Source organism: Sphaerodactylus townsendi, linkage group LG01, assembly GCF_021028975.2.
Source record: "Sphaerodactylus townsendi isolate TG3544 linkage group LG01, MPM_Stown_v2.3, whole genome shotgun sequence".
NCBI classification, from domain to species: Eukaryota; Metazoa; Chordata; class Lepidosauria; order Squamata; family Sphaerodactylidae; genus Sphaerodactylus; species Sphaerodactylus townsendi.
This window is the reverse complement of record NC_059425.1, coordinates 145,773,414-145,796,402: the sequence shown is the minus strand read 5'-3', so window position 1 is coordinate 145,796,402 and position 22,989 is coordinate 145,773,414. Positions and strand designations below refer to the sequence as shown.

Here is a 22,989-nt window from a genome sequence, read left to right as displayed (position 1 = left end):
GTAGAAATTCATCAATTTGAATTCACACTTAACTTATTAAGGCATACCTTGGGTACTCCAATACAATGACAGAATTAGTGTATGTAAGTCCTATATTTTGTCAGTAGCATTTACAGAAGAAATACTTTTTAAAAAAGATTATTACTTATCTATCTGCCATCTAAAATGTTTTTGTGTGCTTGCGTTGGGATGAGTCCAGGGTTGCAATGCAGAGGCAGCCAATGGCAAACCATCTTTGTTAATCTCTTTCCTTGAAAACCCCAACTGGGTTGCCATCAGTTGGCTGCAACTTGACGGCACTTTCAACACAATAACATTCATGCACTTCAAACCTAACCTCCTACACCAGTGCTGGCGAACCTTTTCAAGATCGAGCGCCCAAACTGCAACCCAAAACTCACTTACCATATATATTCGCGTATAAGCCAAGTTTTCCAGCCCTGTTTTAAGGCTGAAAAATGCCCCCTCAGCTTATACACGAGTCACCGCTTACCAGCAATCACAAGCCGCTTGTTGCTGCCCTCCCCGGAGGGCAAAGGGGAAACCCTGCAGCCAGCGGGCTTTTCAGGCCTCTGCAGAGGCTGGGGGTGTGGCCCGGGATGACCTCCCTGCGGCTGCACAAGCCGCTTGTTGCTGCCCTCCTCAGAGGGTGAAGGGGGAACCCCGTGACACCCCGGCTAGCTGGGCTTCCTCAAACATCAGCCAGGAGGGAGGCAGAGGGAGCTCCTTATTTGGGCAGTGACATCAGGGGGAGTCACTGCCCAAATAAGGAGGTCCCTCTGCCTCCCGGCAGGGTTTGAAGAAACTCAAACACGGAGTCACTCCCTGGACTTCCCCACCTTCCCCAAAAGGTGCTCTTCTGTCCAGGAGCAGAAATGATGCACGCTGAGGGGGTAGGAGAGTGGCTGAATCAGGGTTGCTGCGTTGTTGCAGCTGGTGTAATGGGGAGTGCTACAGGACCCCGGGTTACTTGCCACGAGTAGCCCGCATCAAACGGTGAGTGGGGAATCGACCATTGTTTGGTCCTGAGCACTCTGATTTCCAAGTATACCAGGGTAAATAAGTCCAAACTATATGCAGCTTTTCTCGATCTCAGAGCTGCTTTTGACTCTGTGCCAAGAACCCTTTTGTGGAGGAAGTTCGAATGCCTAGGTGTAGAGAAGAAATTTCCCTCTGTAATCATTGCACTTCACTGTAATACAGCGTGCCAAGTAAAGTGCAACCCGGAAGCCACTCTGACTCCTACCAACTCTGTTCAACCTCTTTTTAAATGACTTAGTGTCCTCTTTAAGAGGGTATGATACACACAGCCCTTATCTTGGTGAATCAAGGATATCTCTGCTGCTTTATGCAGATGATGCCATTTTGTTATCACAGACCAAAGTGGGGTTAAAGCAAGTATTAGCCAGGTGTGCTGAATACTATAGTAACAACAACCTTGAAATTAATTTTCAAATAAAAAATCATGGGTTTTGCAAGCTCGTAGTGCCCTTCTAACTGGACGGTTAATGGGGAAGCACTTGAGCAAGTTAAGATCTTTAAATACCTGAGCTTAAATTTCCATTATAAAGCAGGATGGTCCTCACACAGGAACAGAATAGTTGCCACCAGTAAAAATACAACCAATGCTATCTTGGTCAAAAAGAAGTTTGATTAAAAGGGGCCTGATTCCTCAAAGGATTGTATTTATTCCCAGGCACCAACTATTTTTCTAACTCTATATCTTATGACTTTCCACCAGGTAAATAAGGAAGCCATCCCAGTCCCAAAGTCCTCTGTTCTTTAGGCAGCTCAATCCTTTGGGCTTGACATCACAAAGCTCTTTCTGAGTCCACAGAATCCTTTGAGAAACAATATATCCGTTGAGTCTTGCTGTTAGAACAGGGGTCCAGTTCAGAATCAGTATGTATGCTTCCTGCTTACAAAACAACAAGCCTCCAAAGACAAAGAATTCAAGAACAAACAAGAAAGAAACAAAATATTTATCTTGCTTGTCACAATGGAAAAGTTAGAAATTATTTTGGAACAACAACAAAACAAGGTATAAAATACAGAATTGGCCTGCATCTTATCATCTTCTCTCAGATAAAAAATAATTATTGACAAAAGATCATAGGGAATCTGAATACAAATCAATAAAACGTAACCTTAGTGAATAAATTAATGTATCCAGTATTTAATTATAAGACAAGTGTAACCCTGCAGACCAAGGAATACAGCCTAACACAATCAAAATGAAATACACTAATAACAATAATGTTCTATAACCTGTTTTTAGTCTTTTCCCTCAATCAATCCAACCACTTCCCATAGGATTCACATTCTATGAATGAACCTTGGACTTAAGGTTATCCCTTTTTTTGCTATCAAATCACAGCTGATTTATGGTGACCACATAGGGTTGTAAAGGCAAGAGATATTCAGATATGGTGACCACAGTCAGGGTTGAGAATGTATGATTGGCATATATGATAAAAGGACTTAGTTCCAAATGCTGGCACTGTGGAGACCAAGAGGCAAATTATAGTCATATGTGGATAGAATGTGCAGAAGTAAAAATTGTATTGTTATATATCGAGAAACTGGTGAAGATTAATATTGATTTAAATAATGACTTAATGTTCATGGGTGTAATGCAAGATAGAAGGGTGGCTAAAAATATAGTTATATGTATAAAATAATGATTAAAGCAGCCCATGCAACAATAGCCTTGGGATGGAAAAAGAAAAGAAAAGATGGACATTTCAGAAATGGCTAGAATATATCTGGAAACAAGTGACACTTGATATATTTGAGATATTATCCAAAAATAAGACGTGGCAAGATAAACAGAATGAACTTTTGAAGATATGGATAATATACATGGACTGGATGAAAGAAGCTTGAGTCAATGAAGAAATATGGGAGAAGAGGCTACAGAGAATGAACTTACTGCTGTTTGTGTGACAAAACTATGAGGAAGATTGAATGGGGGAGGGAGAAAAGGGGGAAAATGTATTGTTTGAAAATGCATGAAGAAGGAAACTATTATAAACTAGCAGGGCCCGGCCACGGGTTGCTGTGGCTTATTGTGGTGAAATGGGAAAGGAACAATAGCAGCAAATCAATTTACAGAGGCAATGTAGATGCGATCTCATGCAAACACGCAGCCTGATACTGGAAGTCTTAGTATGTCATTGATGTGTGTGCCCGCATTCCTTTGGGGGGGGGGCCCAGAAAGGCACCCCTCCCACACATCTAGGCTGGCTGGTCATGATCCTTTACCTGGGAGTAAGTTTGATTGGTGGCAATGGGTGTCGCTTCTGAGGAAACCCTCTGAGGGGCGCGATGCAAGGCATTGGTCCAAAGTATGTCACGGTTTGCTGTACCGAGCTTACTCCTGAGTAAAATGCGTGCCTGTGGTTTTCTTTAACATGTAACTGCAGTATTCAGGGAATCTAGGGTGCCTGGCCCCTCCCTCCCGTCCCTTGCATGTCGCCCCTCACTCTCTTCCCTCCCTCACTTCTCTTCCTTTGCATGCCACCCTTCCCCCTCCCTCCCTTCCCTTTTCCTCTGCTAGGGTGGGTGGGTCATATCCAGATGCTGGCCCCCCTCCCCTCTCTTGCATGCCACCTCTCACTCTCTCCCCTCTCTCACTTCTCTTCCCTTGCATGCCTCCCCCTCCGTCCCTTTCCTCTCCCTCCCTCTCTTCCCTTGCATGCCACCCCTCCCCCTCCCTCCCTTCCCTCTCCCCCGTGTGTATGTGTGTGTGTGTGTGTTTCACTTCCACTCGAGTTACTGCCTATGTACTGTTTCCACTGCTCATATCTGGCCATCTGAGTGAACATTCTAAGCTGCATGAACATTCTAAGGGTGACAGTTACACACAGGCAGCTGCATGTCCTTCTCCATGGAGCGCTAGGAAAAAGGCATTTTACCTCGGCCAGGTGTGAAATTTCAGGTATGTGAACATCTATAAACACTCTCACCAGGCTGACTATAGTGACTGGGAATTTTCAGAGGAATTGGCCCAGCAGTTACTGAGTTATACTATCATCAACAAAAACACTGTTAGTTTTTTATATATATAGACTGTAAAATTCAAACGATACAATTAATAATAATAATAATAATAATAATAATAATAATAATAATAATAATAATAATAATAATAATAATAATAATAATCATAATCATAATCATAATCATAATAATAATAAAGAGAATGCATGTATGGGCCAAGGTCACTCAGCAAGTTTCCATGGTTCAAGTGGGGATTTGAACTTGAGTTTCCCCACTAGTCTTAGTGACTAGTCCAACATTTTAACCACTACACCATGCTGGCTTTCTTCCTCCATGTGCACACTCACACACCTCTGTTTACTACAAGACATAGTCTGTCATTACATTTGTAGTGGACAAATTATAGTCTATAGAACAGAATGCCCAAAAGCCAGAACTGAAAATGAGCAATGTCTTTGCCTCCATATTACAGATGACAGATTGAAGATGCAAGAACAGAGGCTTGCTTAATTAATTATTGCCTAAAATAAGATTTTAACAAGGGAATTCCTAGCTCCTATTCTTATCCACTATATTGCACAGGGCTGTTTTAAGGATGACTAAAGGTTGTAATATTTATCCTTGCCTTTCATGCTGAACTGAATTGTTTAAAAACACAAATATACATGTTTTAAGTACGCAGGTTCAGGATATGCTTTGTGAGAACACTTTCTCTTGAGGCTGCCAAGCTCCTGATGGGTACAGCAGATCCCACTTCCCAGGTCCCATTGCTACCAGGAAACAGTAAAAATAAAAATAAGGCCTTGTCTATTTACAAGACATTCTTATCATAGAGTTCCTGGTACTTCCGAAATCTATTCAGAAGTGATAACTAGGGTGCAGCTAGGAATCTGGTTTTACCATAGAGTTTCAGGTGATTCCTAGAGCTGTCATTGTCATTTCCTGGTAGCTCTAGGAATCACTAGGAACTATACAAAAACTTCCTGTAATCAAATGAGACTTTTATTTTTCTCTTTAACTTTCCCCTTGGAAAGCTGCCCCTCCTGAAACCCTCTTGCCTGTTGCCAGACATTGCCTGTCCCCCCTCTCTCTCTCTTACACACACAGAGCAGACTTGTGATCTGAAAGACCATAGAAACCCATGCAATTTTTCTCAAAGAGACAATCTTTCCTACCCTACTGTTAGCATGGCCTTCATCCCCTGCCTTATGAAATATTGGATTTCATATTATTTCTCATACTGTGTGGTACAAAATGCCAGTTTCCATGTTTGTATGGGTGGATAGCAGAGTGTCCAAGCTGAAAGCAAGCCTAAGGCAAAACAGTCTGTTTGCAGAGATTAGATCTATGAGTTACTCCAGTGATACAACCTGGACGCCTCATAACAAGGACATGCATCTTTAATTATCCACCCTGCCAGAGTACTCCGTTAACATAATGGAATCTGTACACCATAACTCGCTAAGCTGTTTTTGGAAGCCCCTGATACTGTGCTTTTGAGAAACCATTTCCTCAAACAATTGCTTCTTCCATGCATTCCTCAACCTCCAGATACGATCTCATTAACAACAAGATCCCTTCCTGATTCACTCAAGCCTCAGCCAAATTTGAATACTTAAGGCAGAGACTTTAGGAAGTACCTCTGCATAAACCATTCAAGGTATCACTGATATAATCTAGGACCAATTGGCCCCATTGTCCTGGGAAGTAGAGCTGCTAATTAGCTCAACCTCCCAAGTCCAGCAAGGAAACCCCAAGCAGTTGCAAAGAAACGAAACCTAAGTTTGAATTTCCCGCCTTACCTGTGCAAAGGGGTATAAAAATACTGCTCACCAGAGCCTCAGTGCTCATTACTAGCCTGAACCTCCCTTGGCCAAGTTGGTGTGAGACACGATATATTGTCCTTCGCTTGGGTCCCTATTCTGGCATAGAGATCCTTGCCTTCTTCTGGAACTTCTCTGCAGATTTTAGGTAACGTATAAGTCCCCTGCTTCCCCAACTCCCATTCTATCATCCAACCTATCTTTTTCTCCCTGTTTATATACTTAGGAACTGTGCGTATGTGCCTTAACATCTCGCTGTGTGATTGTTTGCAACCAAAACTTATATAAAATATTTAAACTGCAATTTGGTCTTTTGTGAATTCTCTGTGGATACGTTTCAAGCCATTTCTGGTATAGTTGTCTAAAAAGATCCCCTCCCAGCCTACCTCTTGCATTGCCAAGCTGAGTAATTCCCCATTGCTATATAAAAATAAGTTCGTATGCTGTTAAGCTGGGTAACACTATTCCCTTGTTTCCAAGATGATGATGTACACTATTGTTTAAAAATGTAGATTGTTGTAGAACAGGTGTGAGATTTCAGCAATTTTACAAGGACATATCCTATTCAACTGTGCAGTGACAGATAGGACTGAACAATTAAGCCACACGATAAAATATATGTAATAATTTCATAGCTCATACCATAAATATTTCTCAAAACACAGAGTTCTTGCTTAATGGCTATCATTGAAATCCAAGATAGCACAGTGGTAAATGATGTAAACTGATTTCTGAAGCTAATGCTAATTCATAATTAGTATCTAAATTAAGTTTTCATCTTGAATATACGTGTTGGATGTTACACAAACTCCCATTTTTTTGTCTTATAATTTTTAAAATACAAGGCACAATAAATCATGTCTTAGATTGCTTATTTTACTAGGCAGATTTTCACATAAGTTCAAGGAGCACCACCCAATTTGGTGCAATAACTGGATGTGATTAATGTGTTGTTTAACCAGGTTTCCAGTTCATCAATAAAGGTGTTAAACAACACTGAAAATAACATCGATTCTTAGAGCGCCCCACTGGATATGGGCCCCAAACCTAGAACACAGCCATTTATCAGTATGACTGGTTTATGACCCAACACAGGCAAAAAAACCTCTCCAAAACTTGAACTCCTTGTGCTTATAGTCAAAGTAATTTTTCATGAAAAACCTGAGGAAGAGTTATCAGATTTTAGAGACCAGCAATTTTCCTTCATTCTTTTGTGGATTGTGTCATTGCTTTTTCATCTGCTGTACTACATAGTAGGTAGCAAAATCATTTGGAAAAATCAGCTCTGGGAGAAGAATCATGAACATAACTGCTTTGGAGTGACTCAAACCACTGGACCATCTACTTCTACGCTACCGGTACTGTGGAGAAATTGAGACTATCATTTTAAATTTCTCTATTTTGTAGCTTTTTTGGCTAAGTGTAGAGCCCCAGCTGTAGAGCATGTTCCTTTTAGTTAGGACTCAAATGATTAACACCTGTTAGCAACTTTTGACTTTTGCCAAGCTGACTCAGCTAATTATCAGGAAAGAATTATTAGTCCGTTTACATCAGCTGACAGATAATTTCTATATAATTTGCCTTTCAGCATTTCATTAGCCTACCTTTCTATCTTTCTTTATTCTTGCTGTTGCTCTGTTTGTAAACTCTGTCTGTTAGTTATCTATGTTTTAGGTCGTTAATCTCTGCCAGAGGATATTTTTAGCTATAGTTAAGTGTTTAGTCTCTGCTTGCATTTTGTTGTAACAAAGCTGCGCTACCGGAAATTTTAAGTTATTGTTTTAACTTTTACTTTTGCATTCTCAGTTTATTGAGCAGGTGCAGAACTCAATAAACATCAAAATATATTTTTCTAAGAACCGTTTTGTTTTCAGTGATTTTTTGCATGCTTAATAACAAAATCCCAACCCACATTCCTTATGAAGGAGTGGCCAGAAGCAAGTTCTTCCGTTACATGGTGGCAGCGGTGGGATTTTATTGCGTGCCTAGCGATTAGATTTTTTTAAGCAGAGAAGTGATTTTGTTTCTGTACTGGCATGGAGAGTCAAGATGTTTAAAAATGCAGACAGACGAACAAGCAGTTACAACTCGACCTAGGCGTATAGCAGAGTTACAGTTTGTGCTAGAGAATCCAGGAGAAGCGTGGCAGTTGCAGTTACCAAGCCCGAAGCAAGCAGTGGATTGGCAGCCCAGGAAACGGGAGTCAAGCTCTTGGAAGGTGTGAAGCTGATAATTCTCGGTGATAACGACCAGGAATTGCCAGAGGTGCATTCCATAAGAACATAAGAACATAAGAACTAGCCTGCTGGATCAGACCAGAGTCCATCTAGTCCAGCATTCTGCTACTCTCAGTGGCCCACCAGGTGCCTTTGGGAGCTCACATGCAGGATGTGAAAGCAATGGCCTTCTGCTGCTGCTGCTGCTCCTGAGCACCTGGTCTGCTAAGGCATTTGCAATCTCAGATTGTAGGGAGGGATTCAAGATTTGGTAGCCATAGAGTGACTTCTCCTCCCATGAAATCTGTCCAAGCCTCTTTTTAAAAGCTATCCAGGTTAGTTGGGTGGCCATCCTGCCACCTCCTGTGGCAGCATATTCCAAACACCACAATCACCGCGTTGCATGAAGAGCAGTGTTTCCTTTTATTAGTCCTGATTCTTCCCCCAGCATGCTTTTCAAAATGCCCCCCTGGTTCTAGTATTGTGAGAAAGAGAGAAAAATTTCTCTCTGTCAACATTTTCTACCCCATTACGCATAATTTTATGAACTTCAATCATATCCCCCTCAGACGATCTCCCTCTCCAAACTAAAGAGTCCCAAACGCTGCAGCCTCTCCTCATAAGGAAGGTTGCTCCAATCCTTCAATCATCCTCATTGCCCTTCTCTTGCACTGCTCTTTTTCTATCTCTTCGATATCCTTTTTTGAGATGGGGTGCACCTTAGAACTGAACATAGTATTCCAAAGTGCTGGGTGGCACCACTGCTTTATATAAGGCATGACAATCCTTGCAGTTTTATTATCAACTCTTTCCTAATGATCCCCAGTATTGGGACAGTTTGCCTTTTTTCACAGCTGCCAATTGCATTGAGTTGACATTCCCATGGAACTATTTCAACTAAGACAGCCCAAAATCCCCTCTTCTCTCCCCACAATGGTCTGTGACTGATAGCACTGACCCCTGAATAGCGTATGTGAAGTTTCTGGATTTTTTGCCCCTATGTTATCACTTTACATTTAGCTACATTGAACTGCATTTGCCATTTCTTACCGCTCACTCACCTAATTTATTAAGGGTCCACTTGGAGCTCTCTTCGCCAATCCTTTGTGGATTCTACCACCCTTCTACGCATAATTTGGTATCATCTGCAAACTTAGCCACCACACTACCCACCCCTACTTCCAGGTCATTTATGAATAAGTTAAAGAGCACTGGTCCCAAAACGGATCCTTGGGGGACACCACTCCCTACATCTGAGCATCTCCATTGTGAGAACTTCCCATTTATACCCACCCTTTGTTTCCCCTGTTCCTCAACCAAGTTTTTTAAATCCATAGGAGGACTTCCCCTCTGGCTTCTGCCTTGATTACCATGTTTTCTCAACAGTCTCTGGTGAGGAACTTTGTCAAAAGCCTTTTGGAAATCCAAGTAGACAATGTCCACTGGTTCCCCCTTATCCACATGTCTGTTTACACCCTCAAAGAACTCTAATAAGTTTGTAAGACAGGACTTGCCTCTACAAAAGCCATGCTGACTAGAAGGTTATCAGGAGCCAGAGAAGCCAAGCAAGATAGTCTGGAGACAGAGGATTTGTCGGTGCCGACCAAGATTGAGGTCTGGAAATGGACCAAGCAAGTATCTGTGTGCACAGGAATTTGCTGTAAATCTGTTGATACGGGACAGGCAAAAGGACATGCTTGCTAGGTGGCAAAGGAGGCAGTTCCCAGGTTGCCAGTTTGGTGAGTCAAGTAATGAAAAGTTCAGAAGGCGAGCGTTAACCAAATTTGAAGACTGGTTGAGAGAAGGACTGAGAAAAGCTCTTCTCGAGAGTAAAAAGAAAATCAAGTACTTCCATGACCTGCCTGAAGAGTACAGTGAACTAACATGATAATCATCAGATTGCACCCACAATTTCTCATCTTTCTTACCTGTGAAACCAGGGGGACACAGACACTCAGTCTGCGGCTGCAGTTTGGATGGACTTATGTCAACACAAGCAGCTCCACTGTGGCAACGGTTTGAGAACATTAAACAGGCATTTTCTACGTACTGGCAAAATTCTCCTCTCCAGCCAGGAGCACAAAGACACTGGAAAGAAGAGATGAATTTCAGAGGATTTAATGCATCTGACATTATAATGCAAAATAGCAGCCTCATTCATTGATATTAATGAATGAATGAATGAATATTTATTGACAGTCATTGATCAGATATATATGAAAGGTATTTACATTCATATATATTAATTTAAAACTACAAAACTACAATTTAAATTTAAAATTAAGATAAAAACTTTACCATTCAGCTATACTAAATTAAGTTCATATTCAATTATCTAGAGATAATTCTAACCACTCATATAATTCAATATCCCTTTTTGCTGATTTATGTCCATAAATATCATTTTAAACTTTTAAGATAAAATTGTTGAGAACAATGCCGTTCATAAATGACTAGTACACCAAATTCATTATCAGTTTTCTATAACATTCTTGTTTTTGATTACAATCCAGGCAAATTTAGCTACTTTAACAGTGGTCTCAAAATTTCTTCCAGAGAACATAACCATCATAATATTTTTCCTATCCCTTCCTGAGAAACAAGTCAGTACAGGATTTATGAGGTTCCTCCTGATATGATCATATTTTTTGAAATAAAAAAAAGATATGTTTAAATGTCTCTAATGAACTGTCATTGCATGTACATTGGCATTCAAAATATGGAGTGACTTTATACTTCCCATGGACAACCACAATAGGGAATGTGACCTATATAAGGTAAAAGTTCCTTTGTAATCTGACCTATGTAGATATCTTATGATGCCAATACCACACTGTACAGCAGGTTAGGATCAAATAAAAATCTCCTAAATGTACTCATAACATTTTGTCTTGACGTAAAAAAATTATCTGCTTGATTATCTTTTACCTGGGTGTATTCCATTGATATGAGCATCTCATTAGAAAACCCGTAATAACTCCATTTAGCCTGTACAAGCTTTCGCCATGGGGAAATATATAAATCTGATAAAATAAGTTGTGCTAATCCCTTGGTGTTCTTAAGTATCCTCAACCAAAATAATATGGTCACCAACCGGGTTCTTGCCTTTACTGATATCATGCCTGCTTCCAAACAGACAGAAGAATTAGATGGAACTTGGAATATTGATCTCAGGAAAGTTGACTGTATAATCTCTGAGATAGTCTTAGTACTAGAAATAAAAAAAAATGTCCCATAAAGGATTTGAGACTTGGGCGGATTCCACACAGGCCACATACAGTGATGTGCAGCTGGTAAAAATGCCATTGTGGGGGAGGACTTCACACAGCTGCTGCTGAGAAGCCACAACAACCCATTTTCCCCACAACGGTGTTTTAGTGACTCACTAAACGAGTGAGTCTTTTAAAAATCAGTGGCGCCCACCCGTAGCTCCACATGTCCCCTCGTCTCTGCAGAGCTATGCAGGGAAGAGGAGGTAAATGTTAAAAAGCGACATGGACCACAGAGTCACAGAGCCTCTGGGGCCACATACAGGAAAGCGTACAAACAGCCATGGGGGACCTCAACACTATCAAAAGCAACCTTAAAATCAATAAATGAAATATACAGGGTGATAGTTGATTTAGAGCATATTTGGAGATTAAATGATCTAATATTAAACAATGATCTAAACATGAATGATCTTTTTTTAATCCAGCTTGTTCATCAGCAACACAGGCCTCCTGGTCCACCCATATACTCAACCCAGTATAGATGTCTAACATATAATTTACTGACTACACTCAGTAAACTTATTGGGTGCTAATTGGATGGAAGTTCTTTTTTACCTTTTTTGCAGATGGGTACAATTATTAAAGTGCCTCAGTCTTTTGGTATAATCCCTGTTCTATCAATCATTGTGAACAGCACTGAAAGAACTGAAGCCCACCAATCTATGTTCTTCTTAACAAAATCAAGATAAATCATATCAATACCTGAAGCTTCACTACTCCTCAAAGTTTCAATTAATTTCCACGTCTCCATCATTGAAACAGGGGGCCAAGGGGGGGTAAAGTTGTCCTTATGTCCATAATATACATGCTCATTCTCCCCCATAGTATAAAGTTGTATAAAATAATTTCCCCACACTTCTGGGTAATGTCACAAATCATAGAGGCAAGAAGTCTAATTAAAGAATTCAAGGTCAGTCTCCAAAATAGAGAGTGATTTATTTTCCTTGATTGCCTGATTTAATTGGGTCCAAGCCCTCTTTGAGGCTTCCTTCTTATTCCTTCAAATCAATGTTTTGTACTTTTTTTTTCATTTCTGCTAACAGCTTATCCTCTGCGTTTCATCTGTATCTATGGTATAAATTTCTATATGTTATTTTCACATCATTACATTCTTGATTATACCATGAATTTGTACATCTGTTGTTTCAGCTATAGTTTGTCCTGCAAATTGGTCACTACCTTATTTACCTGATTAACTGATTAACTCCTCCTAGGCAATAGGTATTATCTTCTATATCTAAATTTCTTACCTCAATCCTCTCTATTTCTTCAGAGCTCAATATTATTTTTATTTTATTATTCATTCTAGGATTCCATCTCACTTTAAAATGCATCTTATCAAACAGTATCTCATTTCTATATATATTTAAAACATGTGAGTTATATTCTGGAATACTATATTTCAGAACAGTGGGTTAGTGGTCACTGTCATAATGAGAGGAGACTTCAACACTTTTCACTAATCTAATTAATCAAATACAGTGCTGTAATGAATAAGACTCATCCTATCTCCAGAATGATATGCAAATTCTGCTGGGTAATCATTTGGATAAGACCTGTTTAATATACTACCCCTTATGTTATTTACCAACAGAACCAATTTAATCCCCACATAAATATATTTAAAATCTTTCGAACATCTAAGAAGCAGGAGTGCTACATTTCTCTTTTTTGTCATCAGAACTGGGTGGCTATTCTCACATTCACAAATTGTAGTATTGAAATCTCTACCTATAATAAAATATGCTGTCGAAAATGACTTCCTTAAATAACAAATATAGTTTACAAACCCAGTCAGGTTACCTTCTAATTGAGCTTTATATGTATTGTATCAACCGTGGCAGGCAGGGTTTGGCGGAGGGTCAAGACTTTGTCTGAGAAATAGCTCTCAAAAGTCTCACAGCCTAGAGCCAATTCCCTGGATTTGTGACCCATGACAGAGGTTGTAAGCAATCAAATTATACTAAACAAGCTAGCTACTGCGATAGAGGAAGTAAAATAAGACCTCTTCGCATCCTTCACAGCTCCCTTGTAGGATCTCATAAACATCTGATACATGTGTCTTATCCCCTCATCAAGGGTCCGTCACCACACTCACTCTAGCTGTCTCAGCTCCCATTTAATCCATCGCAGCTTCTTGGTATACCAAAGAGCCGGGCTGGCGTGGGTGTGGAGAGGGCACCTTGGAGCGATGGCCTTGATGGCTTCAGAGAGCCTGGTAACCCAGCTCTCTATCAGCTCATCAAGGGAGGCGCCAGTTGGGGTCTCCTGCAGAGCATCCTGGAACCACTCCGGGTCCATTAGTCTCCGCAGGCGGGCCAAAATATGCCCCTTGCCTAGACAGGGGGGTGCAGCAGTTTCTATCCAAGCCTTAAGGATGTAGTGGTCAGACCATGGCACTCTATCAACAGAGGATTAGCTCACATTCACACCTGCAGCGATGATCAGGTCCAGAGTGTAGCCACACTGATGCGTGGGACTCCCGATGTTCACTGGGAAAGATCTAGCATCACAATGGTTGACACTAGATCAGCGGCTAACAGAGCGGAGGCCGAATCAACATGGACATTGAAGTCACCCAGTACTAACAACTTAGGGTGCATCAGCGCCTACTCTGAGATAACCTCCAAGAATCGTGACAGGCTGTCTGCTGGTGCGCTAGGTGACCGGTATACCAGCAGAACAGCCAGTTTCTCCAGGGAGTCTCAGTGGAGGCCTAAACACTCCAAGCCAGAGATCAATGGGACAGGGGATGTCCTAAAGGAGATGGAATCTCGGACGAGCATTTCTCATGTATCATTGCTTCTTGCCATGCATTCTGCTGCACATCTCTATATATAATTGAGCAAGCCTAGAAGGTGGAGACAACTCATTTCCAGCTAATTGCAATGCATGACTCACTTCCATCCAATCTCCATGCACAACTTACTTCCAGTCAATTGCCATGCACACATGGCTTGGGGGATGGGACTTACACAGAAAAATAACACCAAAAAAGAGAAATTTGGCGGTTACTTGCTCTATACACACAGATGTTTAGCTTCTGAGATCTGATGAGACTGGGCTAGCTTTGGCCAATGAGCCAGGGCACCCCAGGTAACCCCAACATATAACTTGGGACTTTTTGACCTATAGGGAGGTGAGAAAGTGCCTTTTTACAATGTTTTTTAAAGAATACTGGGGTTAAAAGCAGAAGGGAGTCCACTAGGCTACATTTAAATACAAAAGTCGATTTTGTAAATATAAATTAAAGAGTTAATTGCCAGAGTGGAGCACAGGGGAATAGAAAGAACATACACAAATGGCTTTTCTCAGTCTCTCGCTGTTGAAAAATCACAGCCGGCTTCTACACAGCTGAAACTTCCAAGTGTAACATGAGACTTCGACAAAGCCATGGACCCAAAAACCTTTTCATTCAGAACTAAGCTTGGTTTTGTGAAGGAAAGGGAGAGAGGGGAGACTTACCTACTGGGACCTCTTGACTCCTCTTTGCCCAGCTGAGCTTCTGGTCACTGCAGTGGGGAAAGAGCCTGGCAGTCCCAGCGACCTCTTTCCATCCTGTCACAGCAACCTCTTTCTATCCTGTCACAGCGACCACCATTCCCCATCCCTGCCCTCTTCACACCTTCCAAAGGAGGTGGTAGTTGCAGGAGCAGCCTGCAGGCTTCTCATGTTGCCAGGGAAACAGGGTGGCCTGGAAGGTATAGGCAGGGTAAGGTTTGGTGGGGAGAGCCCAAAAGAGGCAAAGGGTGCAGCTGAGGAGGTTGAAGTTGGTTTCCAGTTTGTGCAATTTCCTAGAGTTAGGAACTACACTACCTTAGCAATATACCTTTCACACTTGAAATGTTCTGCTGCAATTTTATAAGGATATATCAATAATAGACTAACTAGTGTAGTTCAATTTTAATTTTAGGACACAGTTCCAGTAGAGACTGGTGGAATGTATTGTGTGTATGTTAAGTGCCATCAAGCTGCTATCGATTAATGACAGCTCTCCAATACACAGGAGCAAGCATTCATTTCAGCTTTGTGATGGACTCCCAATGGGTGATCTTGAGCATGTTGATACACAGTATTTGCTAACTTTAGAACGATGTATAAGTTTGCTTATACGGGTGTTGCACAACCTGTCCATTGTTCATTTAATGACATACAAGCTTGCAAACCAGATTAGCATGATAACCAATACAGGATGTGAATTGTACAGACTGTTATAAAATGTTTTAAAAATATTTCTGAATTGTACAGACTGTTATAAAAATATTTGTTGACAATATTTTGTTTGAGGAAAAAGACTAATTAGTTTTATATACCAAGAGATATGAAATGGTATTGACAAAATGACTTCACAGATATATACCCCAAGTAAAGTTAATGGAGACAGAGGAGCAGGAGGGAGTATAGTACAATGTTGAAAACAGATAGTTTGTGTGCTTGAAACCTTGCGTGAAAAATCCCCCTGAGAGTAGAAGATTTCGCACTGCCCTTTTTCTTAGCTCCAAGCCTAACTGATAGAGACATTTGTAAATATAGCAGTTTTATCACTCTCACCAACTGCTTTAGCCGATTATATGCCAAATATATTAAACATTTGTTTCTTTACAATCTTATTTTAATATTTGCAATTCTAAGCAGAGCTGGACCCTTCTAAATTCATTTATCTCAATGAGCATAGAAGGGTGTAACTGTGTTTAGGACTGCACTATAAGAAAACAAATCTTGGCTGAAATGGTATAGACGGCTTAAAACTTTCTACATTTATTAAGCAAGGTAATGTTTCATTTGAATATATTTTTTCATTATGGGTTCAGAAGCAAGATATTTGTTGTTGATGGGAGTATCTTATTTTAGAAACATACTGCATTTCCCCCCAGAGTTTTGAGGTGTACAGTGAATATAAATAACCTATACTTTATTTCTAATCCAGCCTGAAAATGCTTTATTTCAGGGGTACAAATTCAACTACACCTGGCTATAAAGTACAACTAATCAATATCCATTTTTTTTCAATTAGCCCTTTTATCATGTTGGTTTTAGATCCATGTCGTAACAGTGTATGTTTTAGACACATGTCTTAACAATGCATGCTTCACTGGACTAGAAAACTATAGTACAGGAATCACCTGGGCCCACAAATCATGAAGGTCATCCATACCACCAGTCACAGCACTAATAGCAGTCTTCCCTATTGTCTTACTCCAGACCTGTGCTGAGGTCTTAGCTGAATGATGGAAATTAATCTATTTGACACTGTCATGGTTGCCCATCAAATAATACATTTTTATGGCAGTGACTTGCGCTGAAGATGGGAGAGTTTATGTCACTTGGGTCAGGTCTCTTGGAATAAAGGGGGAGATGATGTATAGTGTAATCTTTTGCAGAGGTACTCCAGTCTAAGCCCATTGCAATCAGCTACTTTTTTCCTTTATCGTACTAAAATGAGGTATACACTGACTTTAACTGAGGAATTCATTTCTTCTGGCATTCTTCAATACATTTAACTTTATTTGACATCTCCCTCATAGAAGAACAACATTCTAATTTGTGCATCGACATGTAGGGAACAGAAATCACTTCACATGAAATGGGAAAACAGAACCCAGAACCTTGTATTAGAGGAATACAACTTTTTAATCCAGTGTTTTTTCAGCAGTCTGTATAGTACAAACTGTTGCAATGCATAGTTGTGTTATTTTTTTAAAAAAAAACTCTTTAAAATTACTTTGTAGAATGCCACTAACAGCATCCTCCAATGGATTTTAGAGAGTGGCATGGCAAAAGAATTTAGGGAGTGGCATGGCCTTGTGTCATGGGCCAGCCCCTGGGTACTTACCAGGACACAGAGGACTCTGACGCAAAACCTGAGGACACAGTGCAGCCAGAGTTGGCTACTCCTGAGGAAGACCAGGCAGCAGAGCCAACACCCAGCCCTTCCGTGCCTGATGACATATAGGTAGAGGAGCCTGCAGATCCTCCTAGGGCAGGGGTAGGGAACCTGCGGCTCTCCAGATGTTCAGGAACTACAATTCCCATCAGCCCCTACCAGCATGGCCAATTGGCCATGCTGACAGAGACTGATGGGAATTGTAGTTCCTGAACATCTGGAGAGCCGCAGGTTCCCTACCCCTGTCCTAGGGAACCCAGTGATGAGCCAGCTGTGCATAGGAGGCTGCTTCTGTAGAAGCAAAGAAGGAGTGCTCCTTTGGCAGCAAGATATGGGAGATTAGAACTCTCTGCATCTGATGAGGATTAACTCCTTGCAGAAATCCCAGTCCCTTGAACAAGGCTCTCTATATAAGCCTTGCTGTGAGCTTGCTTCTGCCTGGTTGCAACAAGTGTGTTACCTGTTGCCACTGTGTGCCTGGTTCTTCGTTGATTCCCAGCCTGCTTCTCGGTTCTCCCGTGCCTTGATCTATTAAACTGTGACCTGACTATGCCTTGTCTGCCACATGCCTTGACCTATTGGACTGTGACCTGACTACCCCTTGCCTGCTGCCTGCCTTGACCCATTGAACTGCGACCTGACCACACTTGTGCTTGCTGCCAGTTTGGCCCTGCAGGGTCAGACCCGGCCATGCTGCTGCCTGATGGCAGCACAGCCTTGTGCTGGTGCATTTGCCCTCACTGGGGCACTCACCCCGGCAGAGATGGCAGATGCGCTGGTGGCTGCCCTTCTTTCAGCCCCATGATGCAAAACCTGGAAATTCAGTCTGCAGTTGGGCTGCACTGGCATCCCAATTGGATGCCGGGGGGGGGCGGGGGGACCACTGTGTCCCTGCCCTTGGACTCATGCCAGCCTATTGGTAACATAAATCCTTTTAGCCCTTTGGTCTTTCTGGTGGCAGGGGGTGGGTGAATGGCTTTTTCTTGCTCCATGTGCCACCGGAAAGCCATCTTGGAGGTGGTGGGGCAGCATTGCATATGTGCCGCATCCCTACACCTCTGGCTTTAGACAGGTTTGTAAATTAAACAGTGCATAGTATTTATGCCTTTTAATTAAGCAATAATTTCACATAAACATAACACAACATGTAGATGCATACATGAATCATTGCAGCAATGTATATCAAAACTCCGGTGATCCGTTGTCTCGGGGAAAGATGGTGGTCCAGTAATAGAGTATCTCCTTTGCATGCACATGGCCTTAGGTTCAATTCCCAGCATCTCCAGTTAAAAGGGTCAGATAATAATATGAAAATACACAGCTTGAGACCCTGGAATACCTCAGCCAGTAAGAACAGATGATGTTGACTTGGACAAATTCCTTGAATCTGCATAAGGCAGTTTGATATGTTCATATGTCTCTGAAATAAGGCAATTTGAATCAGTAAAAAAGATGGATGCTTACTCTTTTGTGGTCATTTAGTTTTATTCTGAAACCTGCTTCCTTCCAGTTTTGCCTCACTACTTTTCGTATTTTTATGGATTTAAACCCTTTCTGGAAGGGGAAGTGATGAGATAAACTGGTTGAAGGAAAAGAGCTAGGGATAATTGCATGGAAAGGTAACTAGGGTTGAATGGAAAGGTAACTAGCAGAGGAAGGGCTCAGTTCTGTTTTCCTTGCAAATCATCCCTTTTTGAGAGTACTTCCTACGGAAGAAGGAACTGAAAGGCCTTTTTAATATTATATGTAGCAGTGCGCATCTTGCTTTTGGGTGGCCTCAGAGTAGCAAGAGGTAACTTTAACCAGCATATCCTTAGCAGAACATACTCAAGAGAAAATAAAGGAAAACAGACGAAGCATTCTTTAAAACTTCAACAACGATTATTCTCAACAGGCCCAGGCATTTCCAGTTTTACAGCTGTTGAAAAGCATAGTGAAGTTCATCAATAGCCTGCTCTGTGGCAATAATTGGTAAATCAATATTAACTGGTAGAAGTTAACACAGTGGGACTCTGTGAAACTGAAAGATCTTTCAGGTTTATACTCTGTTTATCAAGAAGTTTGTCTGTCTAATCAAGGCTTTGTTTCCCCCCTGGTTTCTAAAACTAAGGATGGTACAAACAGATGGGCATTTAATTTTCTAAATGGCAACGGAGAATACGTTTTAAATCTTGCTCCCTAAGAACAATCCAAGTAAACCTTTCCAGTACATTTGCTTGTAGCCATGGCAACCAAGAGGAATGTTTTGTATGGAGGGATATGCATTACAGTATTGGACTGTTATCTATACTCAGCTTGAATAAGCTTATCATCCAAGTCTGATGATGACTTGGCTACTGGGTCATCATCTTGAAATTTCAGTCAATTACTTTATTGACAATTAACTAACAAATTTTTAAATCTCATGCTATCTAAGCTTTTCTTTATAAGAGAGGTTATGTTTTCCCATCCATTTTGGAATTTGTGATTCGTTTCAGAGTGGTAACTCTTTTTAAAAATTGTATCTTACACTTTCAGTCTTTCCAGGTCCATGAGGCATTTTTCATGAAAAATAAAATACAATAGAAAGATTCAAATATAAATCTATAGCTCAGAAATAAATGCCATGAAATACCACCAGTTAAAAGCCTGACTGCAAAGCAACATTTTAACCCAGAACCTACTGCAGGCAGTAGGTGAACCTTTGCTAGAAGGTATTTTATTTGTCTATCTATATGTTTTAGCATTTAAATGGCACTTTTCCTTCCCAGTGGTGACCCCAAGTAGCTTACAACACAAACATGCAGTATAAACAAATAAACAGGAGAAGAAAAAAGCTTCTGAATGTATGGCAGATCTTTCTTGCTCTGCCAGCAGATTTTTCTTCCAGCTCCAAAATATTACCCTAATGTGAAGAGCTGGAAATCAAAAGGGAGGATTCTGTGATCTTCTCAGCAAATGGGTGAACCAAACATTTATGCTAGCTCTTTTTCTTTTTATGCTGCTCTTTTTCAGATGGCTGCTCTTTACAGCCAGCTGAATTAAGATAAGGGGGGCAGGGACATGGGGGCGGGGCACCTTGGGTGAGGGGTGCCCCCACATCCCTCCCTTTTGCCCTGCCAGGCCCGGCAGAAACTTTTCAACCAGCTCTGAAGAGCAGCCAGCAGAACTAAGGTAGGGGAGCAAGACACCCTGGGTGCAATGGCAGGGGGGACAAAATCACCCCCTGCTCCCTCATGCTGACCCAGCTTGGAAGAGTTGGGTCGGCATGGGGGAGGCACCTAAAGACAGAGCCAGCCTGCTGCCAGGAGCTGGCCTGCTGCTGTGGTGCTTATACAAGCTGCTTCCTTCCCTCCCCAGGTCCCCTGGCGCAGGGCTCGGGGGTGCTGCTGGCCTGTTGCTGCTGCGGTACCTGATCGAGTTCCCCCAAGCAGGTGGGCACCTGGAGCAGGTGTTGTCCCCAAGCACCATTCCCTCTGATACGTCTCTGATTGGGGTCCAGCCTATTTCTTATATTCTTGTAACCCTCCCTCAGCTGCTACTATAAAGGGCTTCTTCTATGGCTTCTACTGGTGGATTTTTCTGACCTCATCTGTGAGACTGTCTGTAGACATGGCTCAGAGGGAGAACCCCAGATTTTTTCGGTGGTGTATGGCAAGGAGCCTCTCATCTAAGCTATGTTAGCTATTTCTCTGTTAGTTGTTCCTCACCTGGTCTCAGTAGAATTTCCAGTGGGGGCTCATAATAGTTGCTCTGGCCATTGGCAGGATCTAAGCCCTCCCACCCAGGAGTCTCTACCTGTCAAGGTAAGGTCAGGAATGAGGTTACTGATCCCATATTTACTCCTTCATAATTTCAGGAATACCATGTATCTGCCTTTCCTTTGATACTCACAAATAACCTAAACCAGCCTGAACCTCATGTAGCTCCAAATCTATGTCCTAATAAGATTGATTTATTCCCTGATAACATTTTTTCATGTACAAGTAACTTGATGTAGAAAGTACAAAACGAACTTAAATGACCTTGAATAAAATGGTGATGATGATCAAATGTTCTCAAAAATGGGATGGGACTGCTCAAATAACATTAGTCTTAATTTAAGAGAATATATTCTGTAAAACCTGAGGTTGAAGCAATTGCAGGTAGTACTAAAATGTACAGCTGCAAGCAGGTTCTCTCAATTTATTAAAATTAATACCAATTCATATTGTTATAAATGCACATGGTGTATTGCTAATTTTATAAACTCAGTGTATTGATTGTATATGAATATACACACAGGCACCATCTGGATGAAAGAATAAAATGAGATTAGGAACAAAGAGAAACCTGAAGCTAAAAGGGAGGGGAAAAAAAGGAAAATTGGGCAGCATCTATAAATGGCAGAGAAAGACATCCATAAAGTTGGTGGATTAAGACAAGAGCAGCTGCCTACAGCCCCAGATAAAGATGCCACATCAGGGACTGACACAGAAAGAAAGAACTGAAATCATTTAATCCTGGACTGTTTCTGCTTTCTTGTGCACTGTGTTTCAGCACAACATTCATCCTCAACAAAAACACCAATAATTTGTGCCAAGTCCTTTAATCCTCTTCTTCACGCTTCTCCTACATTGTCTGATCAACATTATTTGTCAGTCCCCAAGGCCTGTCATGCTGCTTTCCAAGCATGTTTTGTATCCTACTATTCTCTTCTCTCAGGCAAAGAAACCCAGTGTTCTGTGCACCAGTGCATTACCCTGATCAGTTCAGAAACTTTTATCTTTACCTCACTCCGCACACTGAGATAGGAGCATATGTTTTCAGGCTTTTTCTGTATTGATCATGATGTTATATTTTGTGGAATTGCCAAATTAAATATATTTACCTTCTGGCACATGGTTTGCTTTTTGTCTTGAATTGTTTTCTTTTTGTCAAAAAGTTTCACCATGGATTCTAGTTTTGTTTTTTGACATTTGCTTAGTTTTTACTTTGATGTCAGCATTTCTTTTTACTGTGTCACATGCCTGACATTCACTTGGGTGACTTAAGCCACTATTCAAATCCTTATACTGCAATTATTTTAATTGCTTGATGTTAATGAGCTTGGGAAATAAGTGGTATAAAATGTAATTAGCCAACTAGATGTATATACATACACACACACAAATCATGTCCTGTCCACTTTTATATGAATGATCTAAGAATACTTATTATTAATCTGCTGTCATACCCTGACGACAAGTTCTCCTTTTCTTTTACAGTCACCTCAGTGATTCCTTCTCCAGTGTCAGAGAGCTTGAACTGGACAATCTGGCCATGTGAAACAACAGTTGTTCTGAATGATCGGTGCTGATGTCAATCTTTCCAAGGAGACTTATCAAGTCTAAATGTGTACTTTGCTTTTAGCAAATGAAAGCTGCTATACAATCTAATATGGCGAACACAGAGCAGCCGTCCCACAGCGCGGTAGTAGTTCCTTAACACATTTGCTACAGCCATCTTATTCTGGAAACGAAGATCCTCGACAAGTTCTCCTCATCGTTCATAGATAGGCAAGGATTTACATCAAGCTTTTCAGTGTTTCCTGAAAATCTAGACAGAGCTAAAAAGCTATATGGGAGCAATTGTGAGAAAGGAGGGTTTTGCAAATGGAAAGTGTTCATTTTACTTTTCTCTTTCCAATAGTTTCAAGCAGAGTAAAACCAAATTACTATAAAAATCCTTACTGCTGTCAGGGACTCTGGTTTGATTTTTGATTTAAGGTTTTTAAATACTTGGCTAATATAATGCTGACTTCTTTTGTGGGGTAAAAATGCTACATTCATTTA

General features: G+C 41.1%; 1 protein-coding gene across 1 annotated transcript in view; it reads right to left on the bottom strand.

Annotated features, from left to right (window-relative positions):
- LOC125437838 (protein eyes shut homolog) overlaps window positions 1-22,989 on the bottom strand; it is a 148,507-nt gene that overhangs the window by 32,630 nt on the left and 92,888 nt on the right. The gene's annotated exons all lie outside the window — the stretch shown is intronic.